Source organism: Mauremys reevesii, linkage group 1 (genome assembly GCF_016161935.1).
Source record: "Mauremys reevesii isolate NIE-2019 linkage group 1, ASM1616193v1, whole genome shotgun sequence".
Lineage (NCBI taxonomy): Eukaryota > Metazoa > Chordata > Testudines > Geoemydidae > Mauremys > Mauremys reevesii.
In genome coordinates this window covers 339,126,552-339,142,975 of record NC_052623.1, presented here as the reverse complement: position 1 = coordinate 339,142,975, position 16,424 = coordinate 339,126,552, and the positions used below count along the sequence as shown (strand labels likewise).

At 43.8% G+C, this 16,424-nt stretch overlaps 1 long non-coding RNA gene across 1 annotated transcript; it reads left to right on the top strand.

Annotated features, from left to right (window-relative positions):
• The first annotated feature begins 6,036 nt into the window (after positions 1 to 6,036).
• LOC120395644 lies at positions 6,037 to 13,898 on the top strand. The gene is made up of 4 exons (XR_005592727.1): positions 6,037 to 6,241; positions 6,982 to 7,038; positions 8,663 to 9,300; positions 13,735 to 13,898. It is a non-coding gene; the product is annotated as an uncharacterized LOC120395644 (long non-coding RNA).
• Positions 13,899 to 16,424: the final 2,526 nt, after the last annotated feature.

Sequence of the window (16,424 nt, the reverse complement as noted above, 5' to 3'; positions counted from 1 at the left end):
GTTGAGCTGAGTGACAATATTCTATGAGGCAGATAAATTCTTAGAGTTACTTTTGCGATCAAATGTGCATTCTAACACTGTCCCAACTAGCTGGTGTTTGAAGGGTGTAATTTCTAAGGCAGCGAATGAATTGTTAGGCTGTTACAAGAATAGGATAAATTAATCATAGTAAAATTTAACCTGAATATTGGAATAAAATTCCCTAATGGTGTTATATACAAGACTGTAGTAGAGAAAACCCCATGGCCTGGCCATGTTTTTGAGCTTTGCATGTTTGGATCCTACTCAGACTTGCCAAAATAGAAGTTTACTTGCTTGTTGGCAACACACATTTTACTTTCTAGTCCAAATATGAGTTACCTATGAAGCAAAAAGACCCTTTTTGGTCAAAACAACCTTCCTCGGGTGCTAGAAATCTCTTGAAGATTTTTCATAGCTCACAGGCCTGATTCCCCCTTCACTTACAATGGGGTGAAGCAGAAGTAATTCCATTGAATTCCGTGAGAAGAGAATCAAGTCTCATCTGGAGTTCTGGGAACATGTACAGAATTTAATATAAATCTGCAACTATACAATTAAATCAAATGTCCAAAGCAAAAGGCCTCCTAACTCCTCCCCAAATCAGTATCACTTCTCATATTCCCTTCCCTGCCCCACTATCTTCTCACCTGAAAGAACAGGCAAGCTTTGCAGCATAGCCTATAGCACAACAGATTCATGCTCTGGGGAATTCACATGAAGAGGTGCTATTTTATAGGTATCTAAGACTGTGAGAGGAAGTGAAGAAGCTGCCTGTGGGAGTTTTAAAGCCTGGAGCAGGCTTTCTAAATGAGCCAACCAGAGACACCTGACATGGCAAGGGAACCTCAGCCAGCTAGTTCCTTATAAGAGAACTGAAACAGTTGTTTGGGAGGGCTGATTCTGGGAAGTCAGCTCTGAGCAGGGCAACTGCAAGCCAATCCCCAGGGTAGATCACCTCTTCACAACTCACTAAAAAAGGACTCTATTAAGGAATGCGTTTGCTCACCCACGCTCTGAGGTAATAACCAGGTCTTGGGATAGACTTTTGGGACTTTGAGTTTTATCTCTCCGTTATTCGTCTGAATAAACCCAGACCCCAAGAAGGGTGGTGACTGGATGAGCAACGGTGTGGTGTTTTTGTAAAAGGGCCTCCAAGAAGGAGAATAAAGGGCAGGTCAGTGCAGAGGCACTCCAGACACAAGAGGTTGCCACCTATTCGGGTTGCACCAGGACATTTGGAGTGTTGGCTTCTGTGTAGGGTTGCCAACTTTCTACTTGCACAAAACTGAACACCCTTGCCCCGCCCCTCCCCCGCTGCTCCTCCGAGGCCCCTCCCTGCCATGCCCCTTCTCCGAGGCCCTGCCCCCACTCACCCCCTCCCTGTCGCTCGCTCTCCCTACCCTCCCTCACTTGCTCATTTTCACCAGGCTGGCTTGGGGTTGGAGTGTGGAAGGGGGTGACGGCTCCGGCTGGGGGTGCAGGCTCTGGAGTGGGGCCAGAAATGAGGCGCTAGGAGTGCAGGAGGGGGCTGCAAGCTGGTGGGGTGGAGCCAAGGGGTTCAGGCTGAGGCTGGGGTTGGGATGTGAGCAAGGGTGAGGGCTCCAGCTGGGGGTGTGTACTCTGGGGTAGGGCCAGGAATGGGGGGTTAGGGGTGCAAGAGGAGTCTCTGATCTGGGGGGTGGAGCTGAGGGGTTCAGAGTATGGGAATGGGCTCCAGGCTGAGGCAGGGGTGTTGGGGTGTTGGAGGGGGTATGGGTTCCTGGGGGGGGCCAGAATTGAGGGGTTCAGGGTGCGAGAGGGAGCTCAGGGCTAGGGTAGGGGGTTGTGATGTGGGGAAGTTTGATGGCTCTGGTTGGGAGTGCGCTTCTGGAGTGGGGCTGGGGATGAGGGGTTTGGGGTGCAGGAGGGTGGGATTGAGGGGTTCGGAGGGTGGGAGGGGGATCTGGGATGAGGTGTGGGAGGGAGTCAGAGGTGCAGGTTCCGGGTGGCGCTTACCTCAAGCAGCTTCCGGAAGCAGCAGCATGTCCCCACTCTGATTCCTATGCAGAGGTGCGGCTAGGTGGCTCTGTGCGCTGCCCCATCCACAGGCACTGTTACCGTAGGTCCCATTGGCTGCGGTTCCCGGCCAATGGGAGCTGTGAAGCCGGCGCTTGGGGCGGGGGCAGCACACAGAGCCCCCTGGCTGCCCCTGTGCGTAGGACCCAGAGGGTGAACATTCCGCTGCTTACAGAGTTGCATGGAGCCACACAGGCACTGACTCTGCCTTAGCCCCGCTGCACCACTGACTGGACTTTTAACCTGGTCAGTGGTGCTGACCAGAGCCGCCAGGGTCCCTTTTCGACCGGGTGTTCTGGTCGAAAACCCTACTTCTCTAACTGGGTGCCATTTAGGGTTGCCAAGTGCTCAGTTTTCAGGAACCTGGCAACCCTAAATGGCACCCAAATCAAAAGTCTGGTTATATGGGGCAGGTGGGAGGTCCCTGGTCATTAACCCATTCCAGCCTAACTCAGCTGGGGCCACCTCCTAGCTGTGGGGAGTAGTGGTGGTTGGGGCGGGGAAGGAATCAGTAATGGGGGAAAGGCTTCAGGAGAAGAGGCAGGGCAGGGGGAAGGGCCTTGGGGGTCTGGTTACCAACAATTAGAAAGGGGGCAACTGTAACAAGAGGGTGGACAGGGAACTACAAATACCTAAATCATGTAGTTCTTTATTGCACTTATATGACTGGGTACTCCATAGTCAGACAAACTGGAAAACCAGTACCTTAAAAGGTACCCAGAAATAACTGAGAGCCACTGCAAATCACAGAGTTAATGGGTTTCCTGCAAGCAGCTCCACTCAAATGGGCAATCACATTCTGCCCCATTTGACATTTAGGAATGGCTTACAGTGCGGTGTTGGGGAATGCATTACACTATAGCAATTGAGTCTTAAGTTAGCAATAGCCTGACTTACAGAAGTAAGATCCATATTAAAAAAAAAAAGTTTAAGCTCCTAATCAAGCTTAGATGCGAGAAGGAATTCTTGGCCACTGTTGCATTCTGGACTTCCACCAGCAGGACAAGATCTTAAAAAGCATCCAAATAGCAGACCCGAGTAACAAAAATCCCATCCTGCAGAGTGGTACTGCAGTAGGGGTGCTGCTAACACATATACACACTTCTATATACAGCTCCAGCTGTCTTCTTACTATCCATTGGCAAAATCGATATTAAAGGCCCCTAGTATTGCTTCCCCCACACTTCATGTAGGTGGCTTCCCACATGGCCTTGTATATTAATAAATTGAAAAATGCATTAAATTACAACCTGTGTGTAGCATATTCATTTCCAAAGAAATTTAGCAAATACCATCTCTAAGGTAAGAAGTAACTGTTTGGGCTTATCTTTATTTGTACAGCAAAACAGCATTATACAATGATTATTTTGCGCATTTTCTTCATAGTTTTCACATGGTAGGAAAACAGGGTTTGTTTGTTTTCAAATGATTCTCCCTTGAAATCAACATGGATATAGAAAAATACTGTTTCACACAATTCACTGTCAATTTGCAAAGTGTGTTAAAGTTCATGAAGGTCAGAAGACCTCCTATGCCATTGAGTCATCCTACTTATAAGATTTATTCTGTAGGGAACAATCGTGCAATGGTAAAGCAATGAGCAAAGTGACCTTTTGCATCTTCAGTGTCTAATCTGCTGATTCTATAATGTACTGCACTATTTCTTGTTTAATCAATTTCCCTTGTTTCTTGCTTGAAAAGGGTAAATGAGAAGGATTTGTCTTTTAGAATCAGTGCATCTAAAGAAGGGATTGATGATTTTCATCTTTATTGTATTGTAATTTTGTTAAGGTACCTGAAGATTGAGATAAATCATTTGGCACTTTATTAATTTAGAAGTGTTTACTGAGCACAGTGGGGAAGTCCATGTGATTTCATTGCTGGCCTGCTTTTCCATTAGGCGAGCTAATGCACCTGAGAGAGTTAGAAAGGAGGCCAGAATGATGTTATGTAATCCTGCTGCACACAAAAACCCAACCCTGAATTTTTAAGATTGGATTTAGTATAGGGCTGTTTATAAGGTTCATAAGTAAACATAAAGTGAAACTCTGTACTTGCCAAATCAATTCTGGCTGTCTAACCTCCCTAGCCCTTCTTAAAGTCTCAGGCCTTCATCTGACTATCCAGATCCTAACAAATTCAGGGAATCCTCTAAGCAAAAAATAATAAAATGTTCTCACTTCACTGTGATCTGATGATTACATGGATTGATCCTAGCTGGAGGGCAGATGTGGAGATAGTATGAGTGACTGAAGGTAGTAACATGAACAGAGGGCAAAATGGAAATGTAAGTGACCATAACAAACATATTGAATTGCAGCAAATGGAATAGAGAAAGAAATAGAGCCAAGGTTTAAGGGGATGGGGGGGAGAATTTCCCAAATAAGCTGTCCTGAAAATCTACCATCACCACTGCAAGGGAGGAGCAGGGCATCTGGGAAAGTGTTCTTGCCTGAATCATTTGAAAATGTCTTATTTTATGTAGGTTTCAGAGTAGCAGCCGTGTTAGTCTGTATCTGCAAAAAGAACAGGAGTACTTGTGGCACCTTAAAGACTAACAAATTTATTTTAGCATGAGCTTTCGTGAGCTGCATATTATATGTAGATTCAAATCACTGCTTCACCTCCTGCCCGTTATCTGCCCAATCAAAGAAGAGGAAAAAAATGTAGCGTTCATTCTGACCAGTGGTGAATTCTAGCATTTCAGTATCGTTGCCTTTTCTTCTCAAATAATTCAGTACATAGCTTGTGAACAGCATAGGCCAAGAACTGACATCTCTCACAGCTGACTATCCCTTTAATTCCCCTCCTTTATATCTGTTATCTATTGCCAGCTCACATGCAATACTACTTAAAAAGGTCTTCTGGAACAATTAGGCAGTTTCAATGCTTGCCTTTGCAAGGGGGTAGAAACGTGAAGACTTGAAATTTGTAGATGGAGGTGACATCTAAGTACTGGGGAACAGGAGAACACCAGTCTGAATGCTACTGAGCAGATTCTACTGTAGCTATGTACTTCAGATAACTGGAAGGTTAATTAAGTTAAGTGCCTGAGGGGTGGCAGCATCCTCTGCATGTAACTGATGATCCACTGGAATTCAGATTCCTCCCCCTCCCAAAATGGGACTCTCCAGACCCACATCTATTTTCTATATTTTTTGTGGAAGGTCACCAATATAGCTTTTCTCTAAATGGCTGGTGAGTGGGATGTATGTCAGGGCTGCTGGGATGTGCCGTGGGGCTCCCAGGATAAGTGGGGGCCTATGGAGGGTTGTTGGGTATTTGTGGGGAAGGAGGGGCATTCTGGAGCCTGTGCGGGGGAAGGGGTCAATAAGTATGGGGTGGGGATGCTGTGCTGAGTGGCCCCTGTGTAGGAGCTCAGCATACTGTTCGTGATGAGAAGGGCTGGCAGCAGTTGTGTCAGGGCTCTAGGAAGGTGTGTGAGTGTGTGTGTGAGGGGGCAATTTCCATACTGCTTAGAGCCCCAAAATACTTTAGTCTGGGCCTGCCTCCCACCCACAGTGCCCCCTTTAGGGCCTCCCAGAATTGCAGACTCTGTGCTCAAGGGAACATAGACTCTTACACAATTGCCCCATCTGGAAACAATGGCTCCTCCCCTCCTATACACCAGCCTGACAGTCAGGCTAGCCACATGCAGGGGGAACAGAGAGGGTCCTGCCCTTCTTTCAGGGGCAACACAAGTTACACTCCCTCCATGGTTAGCTCTTTGAGGCATAATGCCTCCCAGTGTGCCCTTTGGGTGGTGGCACATTGTAATTCTCCCCCTTCTCTTAAAGACACAATATCCTGGCAAGACTGCAGGATCCTTGCGAGCTAATGTCAGTTTTTCCTTTCAGAGACGCGTTTTCAAACTTGAAGATTCCATCTTGGATTGTCAAACTGAGATTTAAAAAGACAGTTTTCTAAGTGGAGTGTCCCATGCAGGGTGCCTGGCTGGCCTTTGGGAGAAGACATTGGCATGTGGATGCCCAAATAGCCCTTTCAGTCACCTAAGTCTTGATTTGGACCTTCAAATGCTGAATTGGGGCCCCATAACTTATGCATTTGAAAACTGGGCTCTACAAGGAATAATTTTAAGATGATTAGTGCTTGTAGCCAATAAGGAGGTGTCTGTTTACAGCATGAGGTCTTAGAATTAAAATATGTAAATATGCAATTTAAAAACAAAACCTACATTGTAACAATTAACCAAGGGTCATTATAGATTTTCCACCGCTGACCATTTTAAAACCAGGATTGGGTGTTTTTCTAACAGATATGGCCTAGGAATTATTTGGGGGAAGCTGTAGGGCCTGTATTATACAGGAGGTCAGACTAGATGATCACAATGGTCCCTTGAAGCCGTGGAATATATGAATCTCAGAGACATGGGGACAGATTCTGGCTTCCACTCTGGCAATACAAAACAGCTGGAACACCGGACAATTCAGTACTCTAAGGTTTTTCTCTGCATTATTGCAGGAAATAGAGGCACCATAGTAATTAACACCTATGCCATCTCTTCCTAGTCCCCTGCTTAGGATGTGTCTGGAGGAATGGGTCATAGTCAGTGCATTTCTGTGCCTCCTTTATCCCCAAGTGCTGCAATAACCTTTAGAGGCTTTTGGCAGCCAGCCAGAAATACTGTTTTGTTTTGTTTTTTGGCACTGGCAGTGTCCCAATTGACCCCAGGATTAGTGGGGCATAAAGATGGCTTATCACCTTTGCTTTACCATCCTGCACAGCTTGGAAGCAGTCAAGGATCTAGCTCATCATGTGGATTCACTATACTAGTTAGATGTCTCAGTGATCAAAAAACAGGTTGTGCTTCATTAATCCATAAACCAGTTTAGCTAAATGTGGCAGATAATCTACTGATAACATTCTTCACTTTACTTACTTTAGAGCACTCTTTGCAAGATAATAGAAGAGAATGGCTGGAGCTGATCCCAAATGTGAGAGGTGGTTATAACATTTTGTTCTCATTCACAGATGTTGGAAGTTCATTATCTTCTTGATGTTTTGACCGTGTAAAGTTGCAGTTGCATGTGGTATGCCTCTACTGGCTGAGGGCATGACATGCCATGGGTGGCATGTAAGAGCCGAAAAATGCATGCCAAAAAATGTTGGAATCCCTATTGCAGAAATATTATAATAATTCATATTGATCAGCATGTTGACTTGTTGAAGGAGCATATTTTGTCTGACCATAACATTAATGAATAGATTTGAAGGCAATATTATACATATGGAGCCCACTGGTGAATATGTAATAGGTCCCCTTCTGTGCCTAATCAGCAAAAAGTATGGCTCTCGAGTGCTTAGGTCTAGATTGTAGCAGCTTGTGCTTTTAGCTCCGGAGGTCCCTGTTTCAATCCCCAGTGTACCAGCCAAGGTGGCAGCCATTACACATGCTTACAGATAAGTAATAGTAGATATACAGGGAAATCTATACTACTGGCTATCTCTAATAGATAACTTTGTTTAAAACAATCACATTGAAATATTCCCCAGGCTTCCAGTAAGATGATATTTGACCTCAGCTAAAGATCACTCACCACCAGACAAGCAATTTTTGATGGTCCTTTGGATCGTGATTTGAGAGATTTCACTGTATGCATACAAATATATAACCTCTGGGCACTGTTTTGAAAGTGTCCTTTGCATAGGAACAGGGAATTGGACTCCAGGAGCTCCACTAAGCAAGAGTTTGTCCAAAGGGAATGGAGGCTCCAGGAGACACAGATTGTAATTCTGCTTTGTTTCCCGGCAGGCACATTGACAGCTGAATAAAAAACACATGCTACAGCCAGAAGGACATTTGACTGTCTAAGGGGATCTAGTCCGGAGTATATATACACAGAGCAAATCATGCTCAAAGTACCTCAAAGGTTTGCAAAATCTGAAGGAAAGTCATAGGGTTAATGTGCATTCTTACCCTCTCCTGAACCATTTCCCTAGGGAAAGAAAGGGATGGGCTATACGTATTAGATCAAGCATTTGGAGCATTCTGTTTCATCTGATTCCACTTCTCATATAACTCACTGGAATATGTTATGTGCAGTATATAATAAGATCTAGATTTCTGAGCTGGAACATGGGACACCGTAGAAACCAATGCAGTGCGGTTTTAGTCTAAAAATGACCCTAAAATTTGCTTTGTGGGGTTCTGTGTTTCAGGGGCTTCAGATAAAATTTTCAGTTTATAAATGTAAAGGGGTATTTCCTAATTGTCATTCCTGTGAACTCAACCTGAAATCTGAAAGTCACTCTAGTTCTGACTCCTGCATTGTCACCAATAAAAATGTGTGGGGTACCTACTTGCCCTTAATTTCTGCTTAGTTTTACCTTCTGTGAGGAGGTAACTGAGGTCAGAATACAGTCTTGCAATTGAAACTTATTTAACAATTCCACTTATTATGTGGGTTCAAGAACAGCATCTGACCCACTGTACCATAGCTGTTTCAGCGCTGCAGTGCTAACAAGAGTAGAAGCTTATTTTTGTCACTAAAAGAATCAGGAATGACCTATTATGCTATAGGTCTGTTGTGTATGAAGGCATCATTTTCTAATTGTCTCTTTTCAGAGCAGGATTACACTACAGTACCAGTCTATGGAAGAAATTCATATTTACAAATACATCCACAGAAGGAGATTGAAAAAAATTCAAAGGACTGCATCTGCTAGACATTAAGCTTTGTTACAGGGTGCATAGAGACATCAAAATTTGCACCTCTGCAGTGACACCTGCTCAGTGATGTACCATGACTGAACACTTTCTATTAAACACTTGAAGAGCTTTTAATTCCTCAAAAGTCCTGTGTGATAGACATAAGCAAAGCCTAAATTCACTTATATAAACAAACCACAGGGAACAGTTCCTTTATGGGATGATGCGAAAGCAGTCCTAATTAAGAGACCAGGAAGAATGGAGGAAATCCATTTTAAGGAAGAACTTGAAGAAACAGAATATTTTGATAGACAAGAAACTGGAAGCTATTCCATGCATGGCAGACAATATGAAAGAAGGAATAAAGCCAGGCCTGGGAAATTGAGATGGAGAGAAGTAAGGATGGAAAATTGGGAATGGAAAAGGGAGATTGAAAGGAAATGAGGGCATGCCAGGAGAAGAGCTATGCCTGACAAGAAGCTAATGAAGACATTCAACGAAGCTGATGTTGTAGCTGGAGTGAAGAGGAAGAAGGTCAAATTACAATAATCGAGGTGAGAGATAACTGTGGTATTTGAGTGCAATAGTTGTCCTATTAGCAAAAATATTTGAATCTAACATGTCTACAAGTCTATAATACTTGTCATATGGAAACTATTGCAATGGAACCTGTCCCCCAACATGCAATCCCCAGCTTAAGTGACCATCTGCAATATACTCATGCAGTTTGCCCTTCATTTAAAGAAGACCCATAGTAAGCAACTGATATTTGCAGGTCAATTGAATAGCAGTTTCACGAGCTTATACATGAGTTTCATTACGCCTTACTGAGAAAAAAAATGATGCTTTACAAATAAATAAATAAATAACCCAACAACAAAAAAACATAACACATGGTCTTGATTCACCCAGGTTATTCCAGTTTTAAGCTACTTGAAATTCATTGAATAGAATAAATCAGACCCACAGTATGCATATAGGCCTTGATCCAGCAAAGCACCTAAGCACATGGTTAATTTTAAGTACAAAAATAAACCCATTGAAGTTAATAGGTCAGCTCACATGCTTAAAGATAAATGTGTTTAAATGCTCTGCTGGATTTGGGCCATATCCATATTTTCCTTTTCTTTTTCACTACTAAATTTTCTGTATGCTCCAGATTATTATCTATATTTCCAGCAGTGATTAACTTGAGCCCAGAGAAATGGAATTTATCATGCTTTTTATCTGTTGCAGGAATTAAACAATAAGCAATCATGTATTTCTTTCCAAGGGGTTTTCATTCTGATATCAACATTAAACTGTCTGAAGTAATAGTTACACAAATGAAAGTGAATTTAAGATTATAAATGTCAGTTATCAAGGCTCCAAGATTTGTATTGGAAATCTCTAAATGTAAGCAATAAACAATGCTCTTTTATGTATTGGAAATTAAATACACTAGGAAATATTTCCGTTTTCTTAATGTACACGGATTGAGTTAAAAGTGGAAATACTGCAAAAACGTATTCACAAACTTTTGATCAAATACAGATCCACAAATTTGCTCAGATAGCATTGGTGACCTTTTTTTCATTCATTTTATGCAAACTGTACAATGGCACCACAATTCAGGCTTCAAAAGGTTTAATTCCATCGTCTTCAGTACTGCTACACGTCATTTGCACTGGTATCAGTGACAGCAGAATCAGATGCTATGTGACTTACATGGCCAATCAGGCAACAAAAAGTCATAGTGCATGAACAAAAATAGGTCAACTACAACACAAAACAGTTCACCAGCAGGCTGAAATATACTGGCATGAAGGTGGTTGATTGGAAGACAAGTGGATTTGTTGTAACTCCCATTTTGCGTTTGAAAATCTCCTCAAAGTGTTAAGTTAATTAGCTACCTAATAAAAATTCACATAATTTGTTAACAGAAAAACCCCCAAAATGTTCATCCATGTCTAATTGCCAGTATCAGACGTTCCTTGGCTATAAGTGAATGGCTTCTGTGAACATTTAGGTTATATAGTTGGGAACCCCAATGTGTACAGCTGCAACACTCACGTTATAGGAACTCTTTTCAGCATTCTTTTGTCAAAAGTAGGCTGACCATATTTTATTATGCTGAATAAGGGACACCAGGTAAAATTACTCGTATTCAAGCGAGTTCAACAGCCATCAATTGTACAAACACTCAAATTAACATCAAGTTGACTGAGCCCCTGTTAAAGAAATACTGCGTAGCTGGATTCTTTTAATTTACCTTCTTATCTTTAAGGCTTTAGGGTTCACACAGAGAAGGGTGACACACATACCCTAATCTCCCTCCCAGACACACACAGGGGGAGGGATGACACACACACTCCTGTACACCTCTCTCACACGGTGGTTGGGGGGTGATCAACTGACCCACCTTCCATGCCTGCCTGAGCCCTGGGACGTACCCGTCTCTCCTGGTGCCTGGCACTGCAGCTTGCTGACGCAACACGTGGTGGAGGCATGTAGGGTCACCAGCTTTCTGCCAGGGTTCACACCAGAATGTGGCCAGCAGCAGCCTTTTGGCACTGTGCAGAAGGGACCGGACCTGCTTCCAGATGCAGGGGAGTGGTGGTGTGGGGGTGGGGGGATGACCTGTGTTTTTGCAGAGATCATCTCTTTCCCACTCCCACCCCCTGCCATTCCTCTGTGGCTGGAAGCAGCTTGTCCGTTCCTGCCCGCACAGCATCAAAAGGCAGCTAACACTTCTACTCTGCTGCTGGCCACAGGCATAATCCAGCCACCTCCTCTCTCCTGGCTACAGTGCGGGCAGGAAGGGGATGCATTGTGCACCAGGGCCCAGGGACCCTGACTGCTGGAGCTCCAGCAAACCGGCCAGAGAGGTGGCTCAGCAGAGGAGGGAGCCTAGGGGACAGAGCAGCGCCATGCTCCCTGAAGGCAGGACCTGGGGTGGGGTGGGGGGTGAAGAGGATGCTAAGCTGCTGCCCCAGGGGCTGCTGTGCAGTCTGCAGGTTCGGGGCATGAACAGGCTACAAATCCCTTCCTCCCCATGCCACTCCAGAGCTTAGCTGAGGAGCAGAGAGGCTTCACCATGCCAGTGCTGTGCAGGGCTTTGGCACGTGCAGGGTTCGGCGCCTCCTGGTTAGAGCCCCAGGCCGGAGGGTCTTGGGCTTTCCCGGGCACCAGCCCAGGCAGAGGCAGTGGGGGAAGGAAGGAGCCTGCCGGCCAGGCTGTTGGTCAGCTGAGCGCTCTGACACAGGGCTGGTTCTCTGCACTGCGCTGGGAGGAAATGGAGGAGCAGCGGGGATGGGAAGGGCGAAGGGGCTAAAGCATGGAGAGGACAGTGAGAGGGGGAGCATGTAAAAAGCCAATGGGTGGGTAGCAGAGGTGGCACGTAACTGGCCGCCGCCTAGCTCCTGTCTGCACTCACCAACCACCACAGCTCACAGCATACAGCCAGTGCCAACCGGAAACAGGATGGGGGGGGGACCCTGCTGGCTGAGAGCTGACATGCAGTGAGGGCTGAGCTGACAGACCAACAGGTGGAGCGGCCGGCTCCGCGCACTGCATCTTCGCCCCCCCACCAGCCTTGCACCTCCACCCCCATCAACAGCCACAGGAACCCCCCCCCCTTCACTGTTGGTGGGCAGGTGGGCAGCCGGTGAGCAGGGATTTGGTCAGCAGCAGGACCTGCCAGTACTGATGTGGGGAGACAGAAAATACGTGACAGTTTGCCCTTTTTAAGAAGTCAGGACACCTGCAGGTCGTCTTAAATACAGGACTGACCCTTTAAAAACGGGACGTCTAGTCACCCTAGTCAAAATACAGCATGCCAGAACTGCTGAAAAAGCTTCAAAATTGTTTAGAAGGCTTTCAGTTTTCTGATGAAATCTAAGGTTTTCCCGAGGAAATAAAAACCCTTTCTGACCAGCTGTAATGTGGGGCCTGTAAGGTGAGGCTGAAGGGTAAAAGACAGGACAATGTGGAGGAACAGTATTGTTGGAGAGTATTGGACTGAGGAGGCAAAGAGGAAAGACATGGGTCAGAGGAACAGAATTATCTCACAGATGGATGTACCTTCCCTCACACTGCTCAAATTCCTTGACATCTTTTCTATCAGTAATACAAGGAAATGAACTGAACTAGATCCTCGGTTGGGGTAAATCAGCATATTGATTTAAATGGAGCTACCTCAAATTACAGTGAAGCAGTGAAGGATCTGGTCCTTTAAGTTTGAAAAACAGCTAAATTTATCTTTAGTGGGGGAAAAAAATTCAGGTTATAAAATGTATTGGAATTTAAGCTTTGGAAACCAGTACTTTTCCTTCTGACTGCAATGCAGAATGTTTCTGCGTATCCTAATTTCCCCTTCATCTTTTCAGGTGAATGGAAGCCTTCGTGGCAGAGGGAAACTTTCCTTTAATTAAATTATTTAATTTCCTTTAATATCCATCTCTGTTCGGGGCTCTCCAGCATTCTGAAGGAAATGTACTTGGAGGTAAATTATATAAAATACCCTTTGTGTCCTATTATTATTTTTCTTCACCAAAAAAGGAAGGAACTAGAGTTGTAGGAGGCAGCCTTAATAAAACCTGGGGAAATTAACTAGTTTTTAAAAAAGCAGCTCACATGAATCCCTGCAATTCAAAATCAACAGGTTTGTCCATAAGTCCAAATCTTCCTGTACACTTTGGGGCCTTATCCACAGCCTAGAGATGTCAATGGGAGTCATGTCTTTAGATATAATTAATTGTAACATAACAGTATAATTCCATAGGACCCTTAGAATATTTCATGTTGCACTGAGCAGTATCCTTTTTGCATAGCTGACTCATTTCATAAGCAAAATGGAGGAGACTAAAAGGACCATATGGTGAAGATGAGCATAATGGAACCAAACATGTGGAAAAAATTATTTTTTAGGTGTGGGGGAATATTATTTCACTAAAGAGAGCATATTTTAAGATGTATGAAGTAGTAACTTGTCCTGTTCACTTATCCAGACAGGACTATAAATAAAAGCTGCACCTGTTTATACTGCACAGCACCACCTCACAGTGTCCAGCGATTCACTAGCTCTCCCCATCTGGAACAGAATACAATACACCAGCGGACAGTATATCTATTCCTCTTTAACAAATAATTGCTTGAATAGATGTTATAAAAATGTGACGTTCATAAAAAATGTTATCATCTCATGTGGAATGTCCTCTTCAATCTAATTATTGGTTAAGCCTCATCACTCTCCCTCAAAGAAATTACAGTGAAGCAAATTCCTATTCAATGAGGCTTTTAAAAATAATTTTAAAATGGAGGCATTTTCAGGTAAGTGTTTTTATGATTTTTGTTTGTCTGAATCCCTATTACTTAATTTGGCTTAAAAAACATTTTTTCAGGCTGGGTGTGTCAGTGTATGACATGGAATATTTTTGTCTTTGGTTAGATAGTCTCTGAATCTCACTTACATTTTCCACCAGCAGATGCATTTATAGTGGTGATAGAGGGAGCTCAAATGAATTAGAGGTTTGGTTTGGATTAGACCTGAAAAATTCAGATGCTTATCCAACTTCCCTCCTCCTTTTCCAGGACCACCTTTCTATAACTCTTCTCCCAAAACAGATTATTGTCCCTCCCTTTGACCTCATCCTTCCCCAGAGCCTAAACTTCACCTTCAGCGAGCCTCTCCCATCTCTTGGAGCCAACTGTGTCCTCCAGAAAGACCCTGCCCTCCAGTAGGCTCGTCACTTTCACATCATTTTTTATCTTGGGTGCAGCAGATCTACTATTTCTCTACTTGGTTTGGCCAGATGCTCTATTCAACTCTCACATTCTGAGTTTCCCTGAGTCACAGGCATGCTTTATCATGTGCCAGATTGAAGTTTTACAGCCAGGTTAACTCAGCATGGGGTTTATTGGGGTTTGGGACAGGGAGTTAGAGGTTGGGGTGAATGAGGAGACACTTCTATAACAGCCAGACCTATGGTTTGAGTTCGCATTGGGGAAGTTATTGAGGTTCATCCTGGATTGCCCGGCTACACTGCAAAGTTCCTTGGGACTGGATAAACATTCTGTCCAAAGCCATTTCCTGGAAATCAAAAAACTGATTGGAAGTCTCTTAAAAATCTTAACTGACCTAGGGCCAAATTCTGCCACTGTTGTCCACACTGAGTAGAACCTTACTTCACAAACAGTCCCTCTGAAGTAAGGGGCTCTGGGCACAGTAAGATACTACCCAGTATAAGTAAGGATGGCAGAATCTGGCCCATAGAGTACAAATTTTTCTACACAAGTGTAACAAACATGAAATTCTCCTGTCAGACTAAATGTTCAATATAATCTTTTAAAATTCTGTATTTCTAATACCCTCTCCACAAAATTAGGACCATGTGCTGTTGCTTTCCTCATTTTAAGCAGTGCCTCACTCTGCAAATAGAGCTAGTTGGAAAATTTCTGGTGGAATATTTGTCAAAAAAAAGTCAATTAACTGAAAGCATTTCAATGAATATTTTGTGGAAATTTTTCAATTTAAATGAAATTTTGTTTTTGGGAAAAAATTGAAACAAAGCATTTTGATAAGGTTGACTGCAGGGCCGCCCAGAGGATTCAGGGGGCCTGGGGCAAAGCAATTTTGGGGGCCCCTTTCATAAAAAAGTTGCAATACTATAGAATACTATATTCTCGTGGGGGCCCCTGTGGGGCCCAGGGAAAATTGCCCCACTTGCCCCCCCCCCAGGTGGCCCTGGGAAAAATAAACATTTAAAAACCTTTGCATCTCAGCACAAACCCAGTTTTGAGAAAATTTCTTTTCAAGTCACCTTTACAAGGTATCATTGGTTCTCAGCATCAGCTAGTGCTAAAAGGCACTAAAGCTCATTAAAAAGGTTGGACAAATATTTTCCGTCAAAACTTTTTTTGGATCAAAAACTAGGGGTTTTTAAAAAGCAGAAAAAATCACGGACAATGTCTGCTTTCCTTCAAAATGTGTTGTGGTATTTTTAATTGAAAAGCTGAAATAAGTCTGCCAAAACCTGAACATGATTTGGGGTTTCAGAAGTGTGTGGCCAAATATTTGCTGCTTGCTGTGTTTGATTGTTTAAAGAAACAATAAAAAAAATCTGCTTAAAAAAAATCCAAAACTTTTGAATTTTAATGGAGTTAGATGGCTTGCCTCCTTGATCTTCTCCGGCAAAAGCACACACAACAACAGACAGACAAAGACTTTCCTCCCTCCCAGATTTGAAAGTATCTTGTCTCCTTATTGGTCCTGTTGGTCAGGTGTCAGCTAGGTTATGTGAGCTTCTTAACCCTTTACAGGCAAAAGAGGAATTAACCCTTAACTGTATGTTTATGACACACTCTAAAAGCTGATCAGATGTCACTGCTCAATCTGACGGGGGCCCTAGTAAGCCAAAGTTCTTCCAGCCCTTCTGGAAGGGTTGCGTCTTTGGTCAGAAGGACTTGTCTGCTTGCTGAATCAAAAGAAGGCCCTGAGTCAGTTTAAATGTGGACTTTTTATGCCAAACGTCCTTTCTTAGTCAGTTGGTCTCTGGAAAACCTAGTTTGAACCGGTTTATGCAAGCATCCCCAGGCATGGTACCTCTCTGGAGGTCTTTACAACCTGAGTGATTCACCTTAAATCACCATCCACTGCTTTTAGTTCCTGAAGGAGCTGTGGTATCATTCCCCCTCTCTC